General features: G+C 44.1%; 1 protein-coding gene across 1 annotated transcript in view; it reads right to left on the reverse strand.

The window, feature by feature from the left end:
* spata20 (spermatogenesis associated 20) overlaps nucleotides 1–17,480 on the reverse strand; it is a 338,661-nt gene that overhangs the window by 249,079 nt on the left and 72,102 nt on the right. The gene's annotated exons all lie outside the window — the stretch shown is intronic.

The raw sequence follows: 17,480 nt of genomic DNA on the forward strand, positions 1-17,480 counted from the left end.
ACCACAATCACATGAAGCAAGTTCCCTTCAATGGAGATCAAGCCCAGGTCTAATAAGACAACACAAAACAAGGAGTGGATCTTTATCTTGCCATGAATCACCAAGACAGATATAATTCCAGTCACCCAGAATTGAAAAAGGATCTTCAAAAGCATCTTTGTTATCAACAGTCAGGTGAATGTAGAAACCAGCTGGGATGGAATAGTACACAGGTATTAAGGGACAAGTTGAAAAATGATTTGAGAAAGATGGTGAATAATTAAGGTTGTGGATAAAAATGGTAGCAAGAAGGCTCAAGGAGAATAATCTCCAACTTTATTGTGCTTTTGTCCTGTATTTTCAATGTAATTCTAAGTATTTCTGTCCAGTATTGATGGATAACAGGCTTCACTTACAGCTTTAGGACTCCTGTCCCCTCCACAATATCATGTGCCTTCAGAAGACCACTGACAATCCTTAGATCGATTTGTGCTTTTCCAGATACTCCACTGACAGCCACAGAGGCTCTGTTGGCGGGGTGCCAACTCCCACTCATCACAATATGGATTAGTGTCACATTCAATAACCTTACTGTGACAACCAGATTCTGTGGTAAGCACCAGTGGATATTGAGCCCAGCCAAGTAGGATTTGAGGATGAGAGAAAGTAGCGAAAACTAATCACTCTCGAATGAATGCAGCAGCTTAATCTGCCCAGCTTTCTAACGCATACATGGCCGATCTTTCAATATTCAGATTTTTTTAATTCACTTTCTCTAAATCATAAAATTATTTTAAAATATGAATGAGAAACTGGCTCAGGTTTGTATGTTTCTATTCTTTTCCCATTTTTCCCAGATGCTGCCTGACTGAGTTTTTCCAGCATTTTCTGTCTTTATTTCAGATTACCTGCCTATGAAGACTTTCTGGACTGTCATCAGTCGCAAAACATATGGCCCTAGAAATGCTAGTTTGTCTAGAAAACCACCTATAATGAAGGCCTACAGATTTTCAACGTTGACCCAACATACTGCAATTTTGCACGCGAGGTCCAAGCCATCAGAACCCCGTGAAGTGATCAGCGGAGAGGGATGGGTCATGGGGGAAGGTAGTGTGAAACAACTGCTGAAAATCATTACAGCATGCCATTAGAAATGATTTATTTAATGTAAATGTTAAAATATATCTGAAATAAAATACTGCAGATGCTGGAAATCTGAAGCAAATATGTTAAACTTCTTATTTTAGTTCTTTGAAATATACATCGTTTTTTTAAATATCTAAGAATGTATCGACAACAGTGTGTCCACCAACAGTGTGAATGTGGGTTGTCTATGCCATTTCTCAGTGCATCCCATTCCATCAATTATTTCCATGTAACCTATTCTCAGTCACATGGCTGTCAACTATCCCTGATCCTTCTGCCACTAATCCATTCCTCAAGGGCAATTTACCATGACCAATTTACCTATCAGCACCATCGAGAGTATCCTTACCAACTGTATCACAGTATGGTATGGCAACTGCTCTGTCTCTGACCGGAAGGTCTTGCAGAGGGTGGTGAAAATTGCCCAACGCATCGGTTCCTCGCTCCCCTCCATTGAGTCTGTCCAAAGCAAGCGTTGTCTGCGGAGGGCGCTCAGCATCGCCAAGGACTGCTCTCACCCCAACCATGGACTGTTTACCCTCCTACCATCCGGGAGGCGCTACAGGTCTCTCCGTTGCTGGACCAGCAGGTCCAGGAACAGCTTCTTCCCGTCGGCTGTCACTCTACTCAACAACGTACCTCGGTGACTGCCAATCACCCCCCCCCCCCCCCCCTCCCCCGGACACTCCTCCCACAGGAAAAACACTATGTCTGTATATATGCTAATGTAAATATTTATTCAAATCATATGCTATGTCCCTCTTCCAGGGAGATGCTAAATGCATTTCGTTGTCTCTGTATTGTACACTGACAATGACAATTAAAGTTGAATCTGAATCTGAATCTGCAAGGGAAGGTACCTGAGGTCTGGGTGGGAAGGGATGAGTTAACCAGGGAGTTGCAGAGGGAACGGTCTCTGCAGAAGGCGGAAAGAGGTGGAGATGGAAAAATGTGGCTAATGGTGGGATCCCGTTGGAGGTGGCGGAAATTTCGGAGGATTATGTGTTACATGCGACGGCTGATGGGGTGGAAGGTAAGGACTAGGGGGACTCTGTATCTGTTGCGACTAAGGGCATTACAGGTATCAACATTTTAACCCTTACTCAAAGTTACCCCTTGGTGTAGATAAATGGTAAAAGGAACCAAAAGAGGAGTTGATGGACATGTGTGAGCGAATGAGTTGTGAAGATACATGGATATAAAGAGAGTGAATGGAACCAATTAAACAGTTTTCCGGGGAACTGTGACCTCCTGTATCATAATGTGGAAAATAGCCCAAACCTTTTGTTGCCGATGAAGTAATGACAAAAAAAAAAATCACTGTTGTATGTTTAGGGATCTATTTGCATACAACATAACTCCACAAATAATAACTTAACAATGACCAGATAATCAGTTGTCTGGAATACATATTGGCCAGGAGACCAGGGAGAACTCTCCAGTGTCCTTTGAAAATGCCATACAATTTTATACATGCTGCAGTTATTCAGTATAAAACTGAAGTGTAGGTCTTGACTCTGCGTTCAAGTCTCTGGAGGGGGTCTGAACCCATGACCTTGAGGCTTAAAGGCAGGAGTCTACCAGCTTAGTCATAACTTGCAGCACTGTATGTACAGTCTGAACCCTGCCTTCAAGAAATTTATATCAGCTCTCATTACTTTCTGCTGAACTGATAAAATCTGTTAATGATTTAGGATTCTTCATCTTATGTAAATATATTATATATTCCTATATTACTATGCAAGCCTTTGGCATCAAATGAAATAGCATTCTCAGGCTGCCGGGTATCTTATAATATAAGGCAGCATTTGAATATTATAAAGAATGCTGAAATAATTCATTTTCTTTCTTTGCAGAACCTTTGATCACTGGCTGTCTAATTTAAATCATGAATTTACACTTTTTTGTTCTTTCCATGCTCCTCGAGGTGATCCATGTGCAAATTGAGAGAATAGAATAATTTCAAACTTGACCAGCTGGTTTCCTCCACACTCTTGCTTTAGGTCTGCCATTGTTTAGGTACAGAGTGAAACAATAACTGACTGCGCCATTAAGCACCCCCAGAGTAACATTCTCATGTTTCCTTCTATTACAATCACACTATAGTTTAGTCAGCCCTTGAAATGAGAGTCATTTATTTGGAAGTACCATGGAACTTGACCTATTCTACTTTCTTTTCCCTACGATCCTGCAAATTTCTCCCAACATTTATCTAATTCACTTAAAAATTACCACCAAATCTGCTTTCACTACAATGTTAAAGAAGGAACTGCAAATGCTGGAAAGTCGAAGGTACACAAAAATGCTGGAGAAACTCAGCGGGTACAGCAGCATCTATGGAGCGAAGGAAATATGCGACGTTTCGGCCCGAAACGTTGCCTATTTCCTTCGCTCCATAGATGCTGCTGCACCCGCTGAGTTTCTCCAGCAATTTTGTGTACCTGCTTTTACTACTGTTTTGTGCAGGGCATTTCAAATCATGACAGCTCCCCTGTAACAAAAAAAAAAATGTTACCTTCTGGTTTTCTTGCCAAATACCTCTGATGACGGATCCTCTCACCACTGGAAACATCTACTCCTAACTTCGCTAAATATCCCTTTACCATATTGCATGGTAATACAAGAAAGTATAAAACTTTTAGACAGGCAGAAAAATCCTAAATCATTTACAGATATCAACAGTTTGGATGAAATTAATGAGAACATTTCCTAAAGCAGGGTTCAAATTCTACTCACGGGGTGATAAAGTTTTGAATTAATTTATCACTCCTGCTGGAAAATGTAATGGTCATAGTTTCAGCTTTACTTGCCTCACTTTGCTGTCAAGCCTCCGAAATAACATCACAGGTAGAAAAAGGTGGTGAAGAGTGATTTTGAACGTTGAAAAAAGTTCACGTTTTTCAGTAGGGAATTGGGTATAACAGTTGCGACATTTAGTGTCCAAGACATTGGTGAGGCTGCATTTGGAATATTGTGTTTACTTTTGGTCACTCTGCTACAGAAAACATGCCATTAGGCTGGAAAGAGCGCAGAAAATATTTATGAGGAAGTTGCCAGAACTGAAGAAACTAAGTTATGAAGATAGGTTGTCCAACTTAGGACTATATGCCTTGGAACACAGGAGGAAGAGGTGTGATCTTATAGAGGTGTGTAAAATCATGAGGGGAGCAAGTAGGGTGAATCCACATGGTCTTTTTCCCAGGGGGTTGGGGAATTAAGAACTAAAGGGTACAGGTTTAAGATAAGAGGGGGGAGGTAGATTTAATAGGAACCCAAGGGGCAACATTTTCCATATAGGTACATTGGGTACATGGAACGAGCTGCGAGAAGAAGCAATTGAGCCAGGAAAAATAACAACATTTAAAATACATTTTGACAGTTGCATGGATAGCAAAGGATTTGTGGGATATGGATCAAATGTGGACAAATGGGACTAGCTCAGACGAGGCATTTTGGTTGGCATGGACTGTGGGCTAAAGGGCTTGTGGCTACGCTAAGGGAAACTACAAAATGGGGACAGAATAAAGAACCCTTGTCTTTTGTCATCTTGCATTCTCCGCCCATGTACAATACTTGTAAGGCATGGAATAAAATTCCCTCTAACTTCTGTTCTTAGTCCTGCAAACTATCTGTGCTGAACCTGTACTTGCCTGAAGAATATGGTCCTATCCTACGGTCTAAAGAAGGATCTCGACCTGAAATGTCACCCATTCCTTCTCTCCAGAGAAGCTGCCTGTCCCGCTGAGTTACTCCAGCTTTTTGTGTCTATCTTCTGCTATGAAGACCGATACAAAAAACTGCCGGGAAGAAGCTCGAGACAGCCAGTGCCTTTACCTGCTCACAATGAGGGACTGCTCACGCGCACACATGCACGCACGCATGCTCACACACACACACACACACACACACACACACACACTCCGTCAGGATAGTCCAGAGACTGCCAGCGTTACCTGTTCAAACCCAAAGCTGAGCCGCCAGGAATAAACCTAAGACCGTCAGTGCTTCCAATCGAGGCAAGGCTGAAGTGCAGGGAGAAGCCTGATATCAACACACGCCCTATTTCAAAAATCAGAACTAAACCTGGGGCAAGTCCGAAATCATCACTCATACGCTTTGATGGCGAGGGACAGCGCCCCATGGACTTTCTTAGCATGGTCAACGCTGAATCCAGCACTATCCCCAACACCACTATATGCAGGGAATGGAGGGATATGGATTATGTGCAGGCAGATAAGAGTTGGTCTTGACATCATATTCGGCACAGACATTGTAGGCTGATAGAAGGTACACAAAAATGCTGGAGAAACTCAGCGGGTGCAGCAGCATCTATGGAGCAAGGAAATAGGCAACGTTTCGGGCCAAAACCCTTCTTCAGACTGATGGGGGGTGGAGGGGAGAAGGAAGGAAAAAGGGAGGAGGAGGAGCCCGAGGGCAGGGGGATGGGAGGAGACAGCTCGAGGGTTAAGGAAGGGGAGGAAACAGCAAGGGCTAGCAAAACTGGGAGTCATGCCATCCAGACGCAAGCAACCCAGGCGGAATATGAGGTGCTGTTCCTCCAATTTCCGGTGTTGCTCACTCTGGCAATGGAGGAGACCCAGGACAGAGAGGTCGGATTGGGAATGGGAGGGGGAGTTGAAGTGCTGAGCCACCGGGAGTTCAGATTCAGATTCAATTTAATTGTCATTGTCAGTATACAGTACAGAGACAACGAAATGCATTTGGCTGAATTCGGAGTTCAGGTAGGTTATTGCGGATTGAGCGGAGGTGTTCGGCGAAACGATCGCCCAACCTCCGCTTAGTCTCCCCGATGTAAATCAGCTGACATCTAGAGCAGCGGATGTAGTAGATGAGGTTGGAGGAGATACAGGTGAACCTTTGTCGCGGAGGATTACTTGTTGTATTTGCCGGCTGGTGGGGTGAAAGGTGAGGACTAGGGGGACTCTGCCCTTGTTGCGAGTGCGGGGATAGAAACATAGAAACATAGAAATTAGGTGCAGGAGTAGGCCATTCGGCCCTTCGAGCCTGCACCGCCATTCAATATGATCATGGCTGATCATCCAACTCAGTATCCCGTACCTGCCTTCTTTCCATACCCCCTGATCCCCTTAGCCACAAGGGCCACATCTAACTCCCTCTTAAATATAGCCAATGAACTGGCCTCAACTACCCTCTGTGGCAGAGAGTTCCAGAGATTCATCACTCTCTGTGTGAAAAAAGTTCTTCTCATCTCGGTTTTAAAGGATTTCCCCCTTATCCTTAAGCTGTGACCCCTTGTCCTGGACTTCCCCAACATCGGGAACAATCTTCCTGCATCTACCCTGTCCAACCCCTTAAGAATTTTGTAAGTTTCTATAAGATCCCCTCTCAATCTCCTAAATTCTAGAGAGTATAAACCAAGTCTATCCAGTCTTTCTTCATAAGACAGTCCTGACATCCCAGGAATCAGTCTGGTGAACCGTCTCTGCACTCCCTCTATGGCAATAATGTTCTTCCTCAGATTTGGAGACCAAAACTGTACGCAATACTCCAGGTGTGGTCTCACTAAGACCCTGTACAACTGCAGTAGAACCTCCCTGCTCCTATACTCAAATCCTGTTGCTATGAAAGCCAACATACCATTCGCTTTCTTTACTGCCTGCTGCACCTGCATGCCTACCTTCAATGACTGGTGTACCATGACACCCAGGCCTAGCTGCATCTCCCCCTTTCCCAATCGGCCACCATTTAGATAATAGTCTGCTTTCCCGTTTTTGCCACCAAAATGGATAACTTCACATTTATCCCACATTATACTGCATCTGCCAAACATTTGCCCACTCACCCAGCCTATCCAAGTCACCTTGCAGTCTCCTAGCATCCTCCTCACAGCTAACACTGCCCCCCAGCTTAGTGTCATCCGCAAACTTGGAGATATTGCCTTCAATTCCCTCATCCAGATCATTAATATATATTGTAAATAGCTGGGGTCCCAGCACTGAGCCTTGCGGTACCCCACTAGTCACTGCCTGCCATTGTGAAAAGGACCCGTTTACTCCTACTCTTTGCTTCCTGTTTGCCAGCCAGTTCTCTATCCACATCAATACTGAACCCCCAATGCCTTGTGCTTTAAGTTTGTATACTAATCACTTATGTGGGACCTTGTCGAAAGCCTTCTGGAAGTCCAGATACACCACATCCACTGGTTCTCCCCTATCCACGCTACTAGTTACATCCTCGAAAAATTTTATAAGATTCGTCAGACATGATTTACCTTTCGTAAATCCATGCTGACTTTGTCCAATGATTTCACCACTTTCCAAATGTGCTGCTATCCCATCTTTAATAACTGACTCTCGCAGTTTCCCCACTACCGATGTTAGACTAACTGGTCTGTAATTCCCCATTTTTTCTCTCCCTCCCTTCTTAAAAAGTGGGGTTACGTTTGCTACCCGCCAATCTTCTGGAAATACTCCAGAATCTAAAGAGTTTTGAAAGATTATTACTAATGCATCCACTATTTCTGGAGCTACTTCCTTAAGTACTCTGGGATGCAACCTATCTGGCCCTGGGGATTTATCGGCCTTTAATCCATTCAATTTACCCAACACCACTTCCCGGCTAACCTGGATTTCACTCAATTCCTCCAACTCCTTTGACTCGTGGTCCCCTGCTATTTCTGGCAAATTATTTATGTCTTCCTTAGTGAAGATGGAACCAAAGTAGTTATTCAATTGGTCATCCATATCCTTGTTCCCCATGATCAACTCACCTGTTTCTGACTGCAAGGGACCTACATTTGTTTTAACTAATCTCTTTCTTTTCACATATCTATAAAAACCTTTGCAGTCAGTTTTTATGTTCCCTGCCAGTTTTCTTTCATAATCTACTTTCCCTTTCCTAATTAAGCCCTTTGTCCTCCTCTGCTGGTCTTTGAATTTCTCCCAGTCCAACAAGATTGCTAACTAACCCTTCCTCATTACTCAATACCCAGTCTAAAATAGCCTGCTCTCTCGTTGGTTCCTCTACATGTTGATTTAGATAACTATTCCGCATACATTCCAAGAAACCCTCTTCCTCAGCACCCCAGCCAATTTGATTCACCCAATCTATATGTAGATTGAAGTCACCCATAATAACTGTTTTGCCTTTGTCGCATGCATTTCTAATTTCCTGTTTGATACCCTCTCCAACTTCACTACTACTGTTAGGTGGCCTGTACACAACACCCACCAGCGTTTTCTGCCCCTTAGTGTTTCGCAGCTCTACCCATATCGATTCCACATCCTCCAAACTAATGTCCTTCCTTTCCATTGCATTAATCCCCTCTCTAATCAGTAACGCTACCCCACCTCCTTTTCCTTTCTGTCTATCCCTCCTGAATATTGAATATCCCTGGATGTTCAGCTCCCAGCCTTGGTCACCCTGGAGCCATGTCTCCGTGATCCCAACTATATCATAGTCATTAATAGCTATCTGCACATTCAACTCATCCACCTTATTACGAATGCTCCTTGTATTGAGACACAAAGCCTTCAGGCTTGTTTTTACAACACTCTTACCCTTATACAATTATGTTGAAAAGTGGCCCTTTTTGATTTTAGCCCTGGTTTTGTCTGCCTGCCACTTTTACTTTTCACCTTGCTACCCATTTCTTCTACCCTCATTTTACACCCCTCGGTCTCTACGCTCACACATTTAAGAAACCCTTTCCCTTTAAATCCATCCTCCACTATCCCATTCAACACCCCACCCCCCTTATTCAGTTTAAAGCCACCCGTGTAGCAGTGGCAAACCTGCCTGCCAGAATGCTGGTCCCACACCTGTTAAGATGGCCAAGATCGACTGGCAATTAATTCTAAAAGGGTTGACGGTGGATATGCAATGGAAGGCATTTAAAGACTGCATGGATGAACTACAAAAATTGTTCATCCCAGTTTGGCAAAAGAATAAATCAGGGAAGGTAGTGCATCCGTGGATAACAAGGGAAATCAGGGATAGTATCAAAGCAAAGGATGATGCGTACAAACTAGCCAGAAAAAGCAGCATACCGGAGGACTGGGAGAAATTCAGAGACCAGCAGAGGAGGACGAAGGGCTTAATTAGGAAAGAAAAAATGGATTATGAAAGAAAACTGGCAGGGAACATAAAAACTGACTGCAAACGTTTTTATAGATATGTGAAAAGAAAGAGATTAGTTAAAACAAATGTAGGTCCCTTGCAGTCAGAAACAGGCGAGTTGATCATGGGGAACCAGGATATGGCGGACCAATTGAATAACTACTTTGGTTCCGTCTTCACTAAGGAAGACATAAATAATCTGCCGGAAATAGCAGGGGCCCGCGGGTCAAAGGAGTTGGAGGAATTGAGTGAAATCCCGGTTAGTCGGGAAGTGGTGTTGGGTAAATTGAATGGATTAAAGGCCGATAAATCCCCAGGGCCAGATAGGCTTCATCCCAGAGTACTTAAGGAAGTAGCTCCAGAAATAGTGGATGCATTAGTAATAATCTTTCAAAACTCTTTAGATTCTGGAGTAGTTCCAGAGGATTGGCGGGTAGGAAACGTAACCCCACTTTTTAAGAAGGGAGGGAGAGAGAAAACGGGGAATTACAGACCAGTTAGTCTAACATCGGTAATGGGGAAACTGCTAGAGTCAGTTATTAAAGATGGGATAGCAGCACATTTGGAAAGTGGTGAAATCATTGGACAAAGTCAGCATGGGTTTACGAAGGATAAATCATGTCTGACGAATCTTATAGAATTTTTCGAGGATGTAACTAGTAGCGTGGATAGGGGAGAACCAGTGGATGTGGTGTATCTGGACTTCCAGAAAGCTTTCGACAAGGTCCCACATAAGAGATTAGTATACAAACTTAAAGCACACGGCATTGGGGGTTCAGTATTGATGTGGATAGAGAACTGGCTGACAAACAGGAAGCAAAGAGTAGGAGTAAACGGATCCTTTTCACAATGGCAGGCAGTGACTAGTGGGGTAACGCAAGGCTCAGTACTGGGACCCCAGCTATTTACAATATATATTAATGATCTGGATGAGGGAATTGAAGGCAATATCTCCAAGTTTGCGGATGACACTAAGCTGGGGGGCAGTGTTAGGTGTGAGGAGGATGCTAGGAGACTGCAAGGTGACTTGGATAGGCTGGGTGAGTGGGCAAATGTTTGGCAGATGCAGTATAATGTGGATAAATGTGAGGTTATCCATTTTGGTGGCAAAAACGGGAAAGCAGACTATTATCTAAATGGTGGCCGATTGGGAAAGGGGGAGATGCAGCGAGACCTGGGTGTCATGGTACACCAGTCATTGAAGGTAGGCATGCAGGTGCAGCAGGCAGTAAAGAAAGCGTATGGTATGTTGGCTTTCATAGCAAGAGGATTTGAGTATAGGAGCAGGGAGGTTCTACTGCAGTTGTACAGGGTCTTGGTGAGACCACACCTGGAGTATTGCGTGCAGTTTTGGTCTCCAAATCCGAGGAAGGACATTATTGCCATAGAGTGAGTGCAGAGAAGGTTCACCAGACTGATTCCTGGGATGTCAGGACTGTCTTATGAAGAAAGACTGGATAGACTTGGTTTATACTCTCTAGAATTTAGGAGATTGAGAGGGGATCTTATAGAAACTTACAAAATTCTTAAGGGGTTGGACAGGCTAGATGCAGGAAGATTGTTCCCGATGTTGGGGAAGTCCAGGACAAGGGGTCACAGCTTAAGGATAAGGGGGAAATCCTTTAAAACCGAGATGAGGAGAACGTTTTTTCACACAGAGAGTGGTGAATCTCTGGAACTCTCTGCCCACAGAGGGTAGTTGAGGCCAGTTCATTGGCTATATTTAAGAGGGAGTTAGATGTGGCCCTTGTGGCCAAGGGGATCAGAGGGTATGGAGAGAAGGCAGGTACGGGATACTGAGTTGGATGATCAGCCATGATCATATTGAATGGCGGTGCAGGCTCGAAGGGCCGAATGGCCTACTCCTGCACCTAATTTCTATGTTTCTAAGATGCAATCCGTCCCTTTTGTACAGTTCCCCCTTACCCCAAAACAGATCCCAGTGATCTAAGAATCTAAATCCCTGCCCCGTGCACCAGTTCCTCAGCCACACGTTCAGGTCCCGTATCTCCCTGTTCCTGCTCTCGCTAGCACGGGGAACTGGAAGCAAACCGGAGATAACAACCCTGGAGGTCCTGCTTTTCAACATTTTTCCGAGCTCTCTAAAGATGGGGAGAGAGAGCAGTGTTGCGGGGTATGGATGAGACCCTGGTGCGAGCCTCATCTATGGTGGCGGAGGGGAATCCCCGTTCCCTGAAGAACGAGGACATTTCCGATGCCCTGGTGTGGAACGTCTCATCCTGGGAGCAGATGCGGCGTATGCGGAGGAATTGGGAGTAGGCGATGGAGTCTTTACAGGGGGAAGGGTGGGAAGACGTGTAGTCCAGATAGCCATGTGAGTCAATTGGCTTGTAGTGTATGTCGGTCAGAAGTCTGTCCCCTGTGATGGATATGGTGAGGTCAAGGAATGGTAGGGAAGTGTCGGAAATGGTCCAGGTGTATTGGAGTGCCGGATGGAAGTTGGTGGTGAAGTGGATGAAGTCAGTCAGTTGTGTGTGGGTGCAGGAGGTGGCCCCAAAGCAGTCGTCAATGTAACGGAGGTAGAGGTCGGGGATGGGGCCGTGGTACGTATTGAACAAGGATTGTTCAACGTACCCGACAAAGAGGCAGGCGTAGCTGGGGCCCATGCGTGTGCCCATAGCTACGCCTTGTGTTTGGAGGAAATGGGAGGAGTCAAACGTAAAGTTATTGAGGGTGAGGACCAACTCCGCTAGGCGGAGGAGGGTGTCAGTGGCTGGGTATAGGTTGCTCCTCTGGTCGAGGAAGAACCGGAGGGCTTTGAGGCCATCCTGGTGGGGGATGGAGGTGTAGAGTGACTGGACATCCATGGTGAAGATGAGGAGGTGAGGGCCTAGAGAGTGGAATGCGCGGAGGCGGCGGAGAGTGTCTGAGGTGTCTGGCTGATAGGCCTGTTCTTGTGCTGTATGAGCTTTAACCAAGTACTTGTTGCTCAGTATTAAAATCTTGGCTCATTAGATACTTACCAGGCACCTTCAGACATTATTTGGTAAAGGTGCTACAGGAATGCAAGGTGCCATTGTTGAAAAATGCTTCACACACTGAGGGAACAGACTAAATCACTTGGGCAAACATATCATAAAACACATGGGCGATCCTATCCATATTCTCCAGAGATGCTGCCTGACCCACTGAGGTACTCCAGCACTTTGTCTTTTATTGGTAAGCCGGCATCTGTGGTTCATTGTGTCTATAACATCCCACCAGTGGTCCCCACATGAATGGTTTGTTATTGGAGGAGAATGGGTTGGCAGATGGGGGAGGAATGTTTCCATATACCACAAATAACTCCATTCTTCCTCATCTTCTGCTTTCAACTACCAAGTTGCTCACATAGTAATTAATATCTAAAATACTAGATAAAGCATTTGGCTAGAAAATCTTATTCTACGATTACAACGGTCGGGATCATAATAATTATCTTTTGTTGGGCTCTTTCAGGGTGAAGGATTTTCCAAATAATAATCATATTCATTCTATTTTCTATAAGATACTTAACCGAATACACTGGAATCATATTTACATACCATTCTATATGCATTTAATATTTTTCTGAAAAGCCAAATTAGTTGTTGTAGGAAGGAATTGCAGATGCTGGTTTAAACCGAAGATACACAAAATACTAGAGTAACTCAGTGGGACAGGCAACATCTCTGGATAGAAGGAATGGGTGATCTTTCGGGTCGAGATCCTTCTTCAGACTGATTCTAAAGAAGGGTCTCGACACGCCACGTCACATAACATTGAGTGTGCTACAACTGAGGGAAGGGATTAAAAAAAAAACACACTTCACACATGCACGCATACACAAAGCCAAGTTATGTAAAACAAGATAAAATGAGGCTGATCTGGTAAATCCTTTTCTGTAAGCGAGCCCAACAAAAGATAATTGTTCTAAACCCCAGAGTTGTAATTGCATAATGAGATTTTCAAGCCAAATGCCTTATCTCTTCTCTACAATTTTAATTACTGTGTGAGCAACTTAACAACTGGGAGCAAAAAGGAAAAGACGTGACAATTCAAGCTCCTGTTTAATAAAATTTCATCTCTGAAGGCTCATGCTAACCTAAAACTGTCAACATGCTCGAGTTCTCTGGCAGTAAACACCTCGGTACTTTTGTAATTTGGAACACAGACAAGTCACAGGATTGTTCCAGAGAATAAAGATCTGTAGTTTAGCAGCTTTTAAGCCTTTACATCGACAGTCACTACAATTCTACTCTCTTTCTTTCTGCAGCGTTTTGAGACTTGGGACGTGATATGATTGATACTGTTATGACTTCAAAGAGACTAAATATAAAGTCAACCACTACAAGTTATTCCACCACATCCAGGACAAAGTAAAACAAAGAGCACGTGCTGCATTTGAAGATAGATATTCAATATCAGATTGTCAAAGCATTGGCTATTATACAAGTTTAGGAATTATGGAGCCAACAATGTAAACATTTTGTTAAATTTATCCAGACCATCATTGCAATTACTTTTTTTATTTAGCAATCCACAGTTTACCAATTGGCAACTTATCCATGTTTTGCACAAAAGCACATGGTAAATTCCAAAAATAAAGGACACGGGGATTAACCCTAGCAATCATGTTTAGTGATGAAGCAAGTAATCAAAGTAAGACCAGTTAATATTAACATTTGGTATACAAGATATTGCATCTGGTAAATTCAGCAAACCTGGAAGGAACGGGTGACCTTGCAGTTTATGATTCTCAAATCCTGCCAACACTAGGGCTTTCCTCTCAATTCTTTCCCCAGAGGTCTTTCATGGCCTTTGATAAGGTCCCACACTGGAGATTAGTGGGCAACGTTAGTGCACATGGTATTGGGTGTAGGATATTGACATGGATAGAAAATTGGTTGGCAGACAGGAAACAAAGAGTAGGAATTAATTGGCCTCTTTCAGAATGGCAGGCAGTAACTAGTGTGGTGCCACAAGGCTCGGTGCTGGGTCCGCAGCTATTTACGGAACATATTAATGAATTATATGAAAGAATTAAAAGTAACATTAGCAAATTTGCAGATGACACAAAGCTGGGTGGCAGTGTGAATTGTGAAGAGGATGCTATGAGGATGCAGGGTGACTTGGATCGGTTGGGTGAGTGGGCAGATGCATGGCAGATGCAGTATAATGTGGATAAATGTGTGGTTATCCACTTTGGAGGCAAGAATATGAAGGCAGATTATTATCTGAATGGTGTCAGATTAGGAAAAGAACAAGTACAACGAGACCTGGGTGTCCTTGTACATCAGTCACTGAAAGTACGCATGCAGGTACAGCAGGCAGTGAAGAAAGCTAATATTGCATCTGGTTGGCCTACATAACGAGAGGATTTGAATATAGGAGCAAAGAGGGCTTCTGCAGTTGTACAGGGGCCTGGTGAGACTACACCTGGAGTATTGTGTCCAGTTTTGGTCTCTGAATTTGAGGAAGGACATTCTTGCTATTGAGGGAGAGCATCGTAGGTTCACTAGTAATTCCCGGGATGGCAGGACTGTTATATGATGAAAGAATGGAACGACTGGGCTTGTATTCACTGGAATTTAGAAGAAGGAGAGGGCATCTCCTAATATGCTGTAATTGTTATATGGTTATCTTATAGAAACATATAAAATTATTAAGGGATTGGACAAGCTAGATGCAGGAAACATGTTTCCAATGTGGGGGGAGAGCAGAACCAGGGGCCACAGTTTAAACATAAGGGGTAGGGCATTTTGAACTGAGATGAGGAAAAACGTTGTCACCCAAAGAGTTGTGAATTGGTGGAATTCTCTGCCTCAGAAGGCAGTGGAGGCCGATTCATTTAAAAGCAAGTTAGATAGAGCTCTTAGGGCTAGCGGAATCAAGGGATATGGGGAGAAGGCAGGAACGGGGTACTGATTGTGGATGATCAGCCGTGATCGCATTGAATGGCGGCGCTGGCTCGAAGGGCCGAATGGCCTACACATGCCTATGTTTCTAACTGACAGAAATCAATTGGTAGAATTAGTTATAATCTCCTAATATGCTGCATCATACAACCACCAGGATGAGTAAAAAGTAGGCTTGATGGATGTAACAAGCAGCATAAATAGAGGGGAACCTGTAAATATTGTGCAGTTGGATTTCCAGAGGCATTTAACAATGTCACGTATAAAAGGCTGGTGCACAAGTTAAGAGCTCACAGTATTGGAGGAAATGTTTTATGGATTTAAACTGATTATCACATAGAAGATAGATAGTCGGAGTAAAGTGGTCTTTTTCTAACTAGCAGGTTGTTCAAAGGGTTCAGTTCATGTCCCTCAATTAATCATCTGCAACATGGAACAGTGCAAAAGGCATTAAGGTTTTCCAATAACATTAAAATAATTGGACTCTGCAACATAATATTGATCGATTATGTGAGCGAAATCTTGGCAAATGTACTTAAATGTGAGAAAATGAGGCCATGCAATTCAGATAGACAAATCATAAAAGTCAAGTCAAGTCAAGTTTATTTGTCACATACACATACGAGATGTGCAGTGAAATGAAAGTGGCAATGGTCGCGGACTTTTGTGCAAAAGACAAACAACCAAACAACCAAACAAACTATAAACACAATCATAACACACATATTCTTTAACATAATAAATAATGGAAGGAAAAACGTTCAGTAGAGTTAGTCCCTGGTGAGATCGACGTTTACAGTCCGAATGGCCTCTGGAAAGAAACTCCTTCTCAACCGCTCCGTTCTCACCGCCTGACCGTAGCAGCTGGAACAGTCCGTTGCAGGGGTGGAAGGGGTCTCTCATGATATTGTTGGCTCTGGAGTTGCACCTCCTGATGTATAGTTCCTGCAGGGGGGCAAGTGAAGTTCCCACAGTGCGTTCGGCCGAACGCACTACTCTCTGCAGAGCCTTCTTGTCCTTGGCAGAGCAATTCCCAAACCAGATGGTAATGTTCCGGACAAGATGCTTTCCACCGCCGCTGCGTAGAAGCACTGGAGGATCCTCGGAGACACTCTGAATTTCCTCAATTGCCTGAGGTGGTAAAGGCGCTGCCTTGCCTTACTCACGAGTGCTGAGGCACGTGATGCCCATGTCATATCCTCGGAGATGTGGACTCCCAGATATTTAAAACAGTTCACCCTATCCACAGGATCCCCATTTATCCTCAATGGAGTGTACGTCCTCGGATGATGTGCCCTCCTAAAGTCCATGATCAGCTCCTTCGTTTTTTTGATGTTCAAGAGGAGGATGTTATAATAATAATAATAATAATAATAATCTTATTTATATAGCACATTTTTAGTCAACTTGCATTGACCCCAAAGTGCTTCACATAATTACATTACATTTACACACAGGCAAAGGTGGGTGAAGTGTCTTGCCCCAAGGACACAACGACAGTATGCACTTCAAGCGGGATTCGAACCGGCTACCTTCCGGTCGCCAGCCGAACACTTAGCCCATTGTGCCATCTGTCGTCCCCGGCCCGTTATCCTGGCACCAGAGTGCTAGACCAGCCACCTCCTCCCGGTAGGCCTTCTCGTCGTTGTCTGAGATCAGGCCCACTACCACAGTGTCATCAGCAAACTTAATTATTGAGTTGGAGCTGAACCTAGCCACACAGTCATGTGTGTACAGGGAGTGCAATAGGGGGCTGAGGACGCAACCCTGGGGCGATCCTGTGCTCAGGGTGAGGGATTTCGATGTATTCCCTCCCATCTTGACTACCTGGGGCCTGGCGGTGAGAAAGTCCAGGACCCAGGCACACAGGGAGGTGTTGAGCCCCAATTCCATTAGCTTCCCGGCCAGTCTGGTGGGGACTATCGTGTTGAAGGCTGAACTGTAGTCTATGAACAGCATCCTCACGTAGCCCCCCTTCTGGCTGTCCAGATGGGAGAGAGCGGTGTGCAAGACCTGGGAGACCGCATCATCCGTGGATCTGTTCGGACGGTATGCAAACTGCAACGGGTCCATGTTCCGAGGGAGGAAGGCGCAGATGTCAATCTAAACAATCTATACATCTCTAAAGATAGAAATACGTACATTACATGGGCATTTTAATGTTCTTTTGCTGCAACATGGAAGGCTACTGACATATTGGTCTGCATTGGAAAGAGATTGGGAATTAAATATGGGAAAGTACTGTTACAGTTATACACACCTACAGAAATGTGCAGTTTTGGTTCTCTGACAATAAAAAAATATATATAAAAGGGATTAATTATCCTAATTCTTGAGTTGTCCGATCATAAGCATAAG

Source organism: Leucoraja erinacea, chromosome 23, assembly GCF_028641065.1.
Source record: "Leucoraja erinacea ecotype New England chromosome 23, Leri_hhj_1, whole genome shotgun sequence".
NCBI classification, from domain to species: Eukaryota; Metazoa; Chordata; class Chondrichthyes; order Rajiformes; family Rajidae; genus Leucoraja; species Leucoraja erinaceus.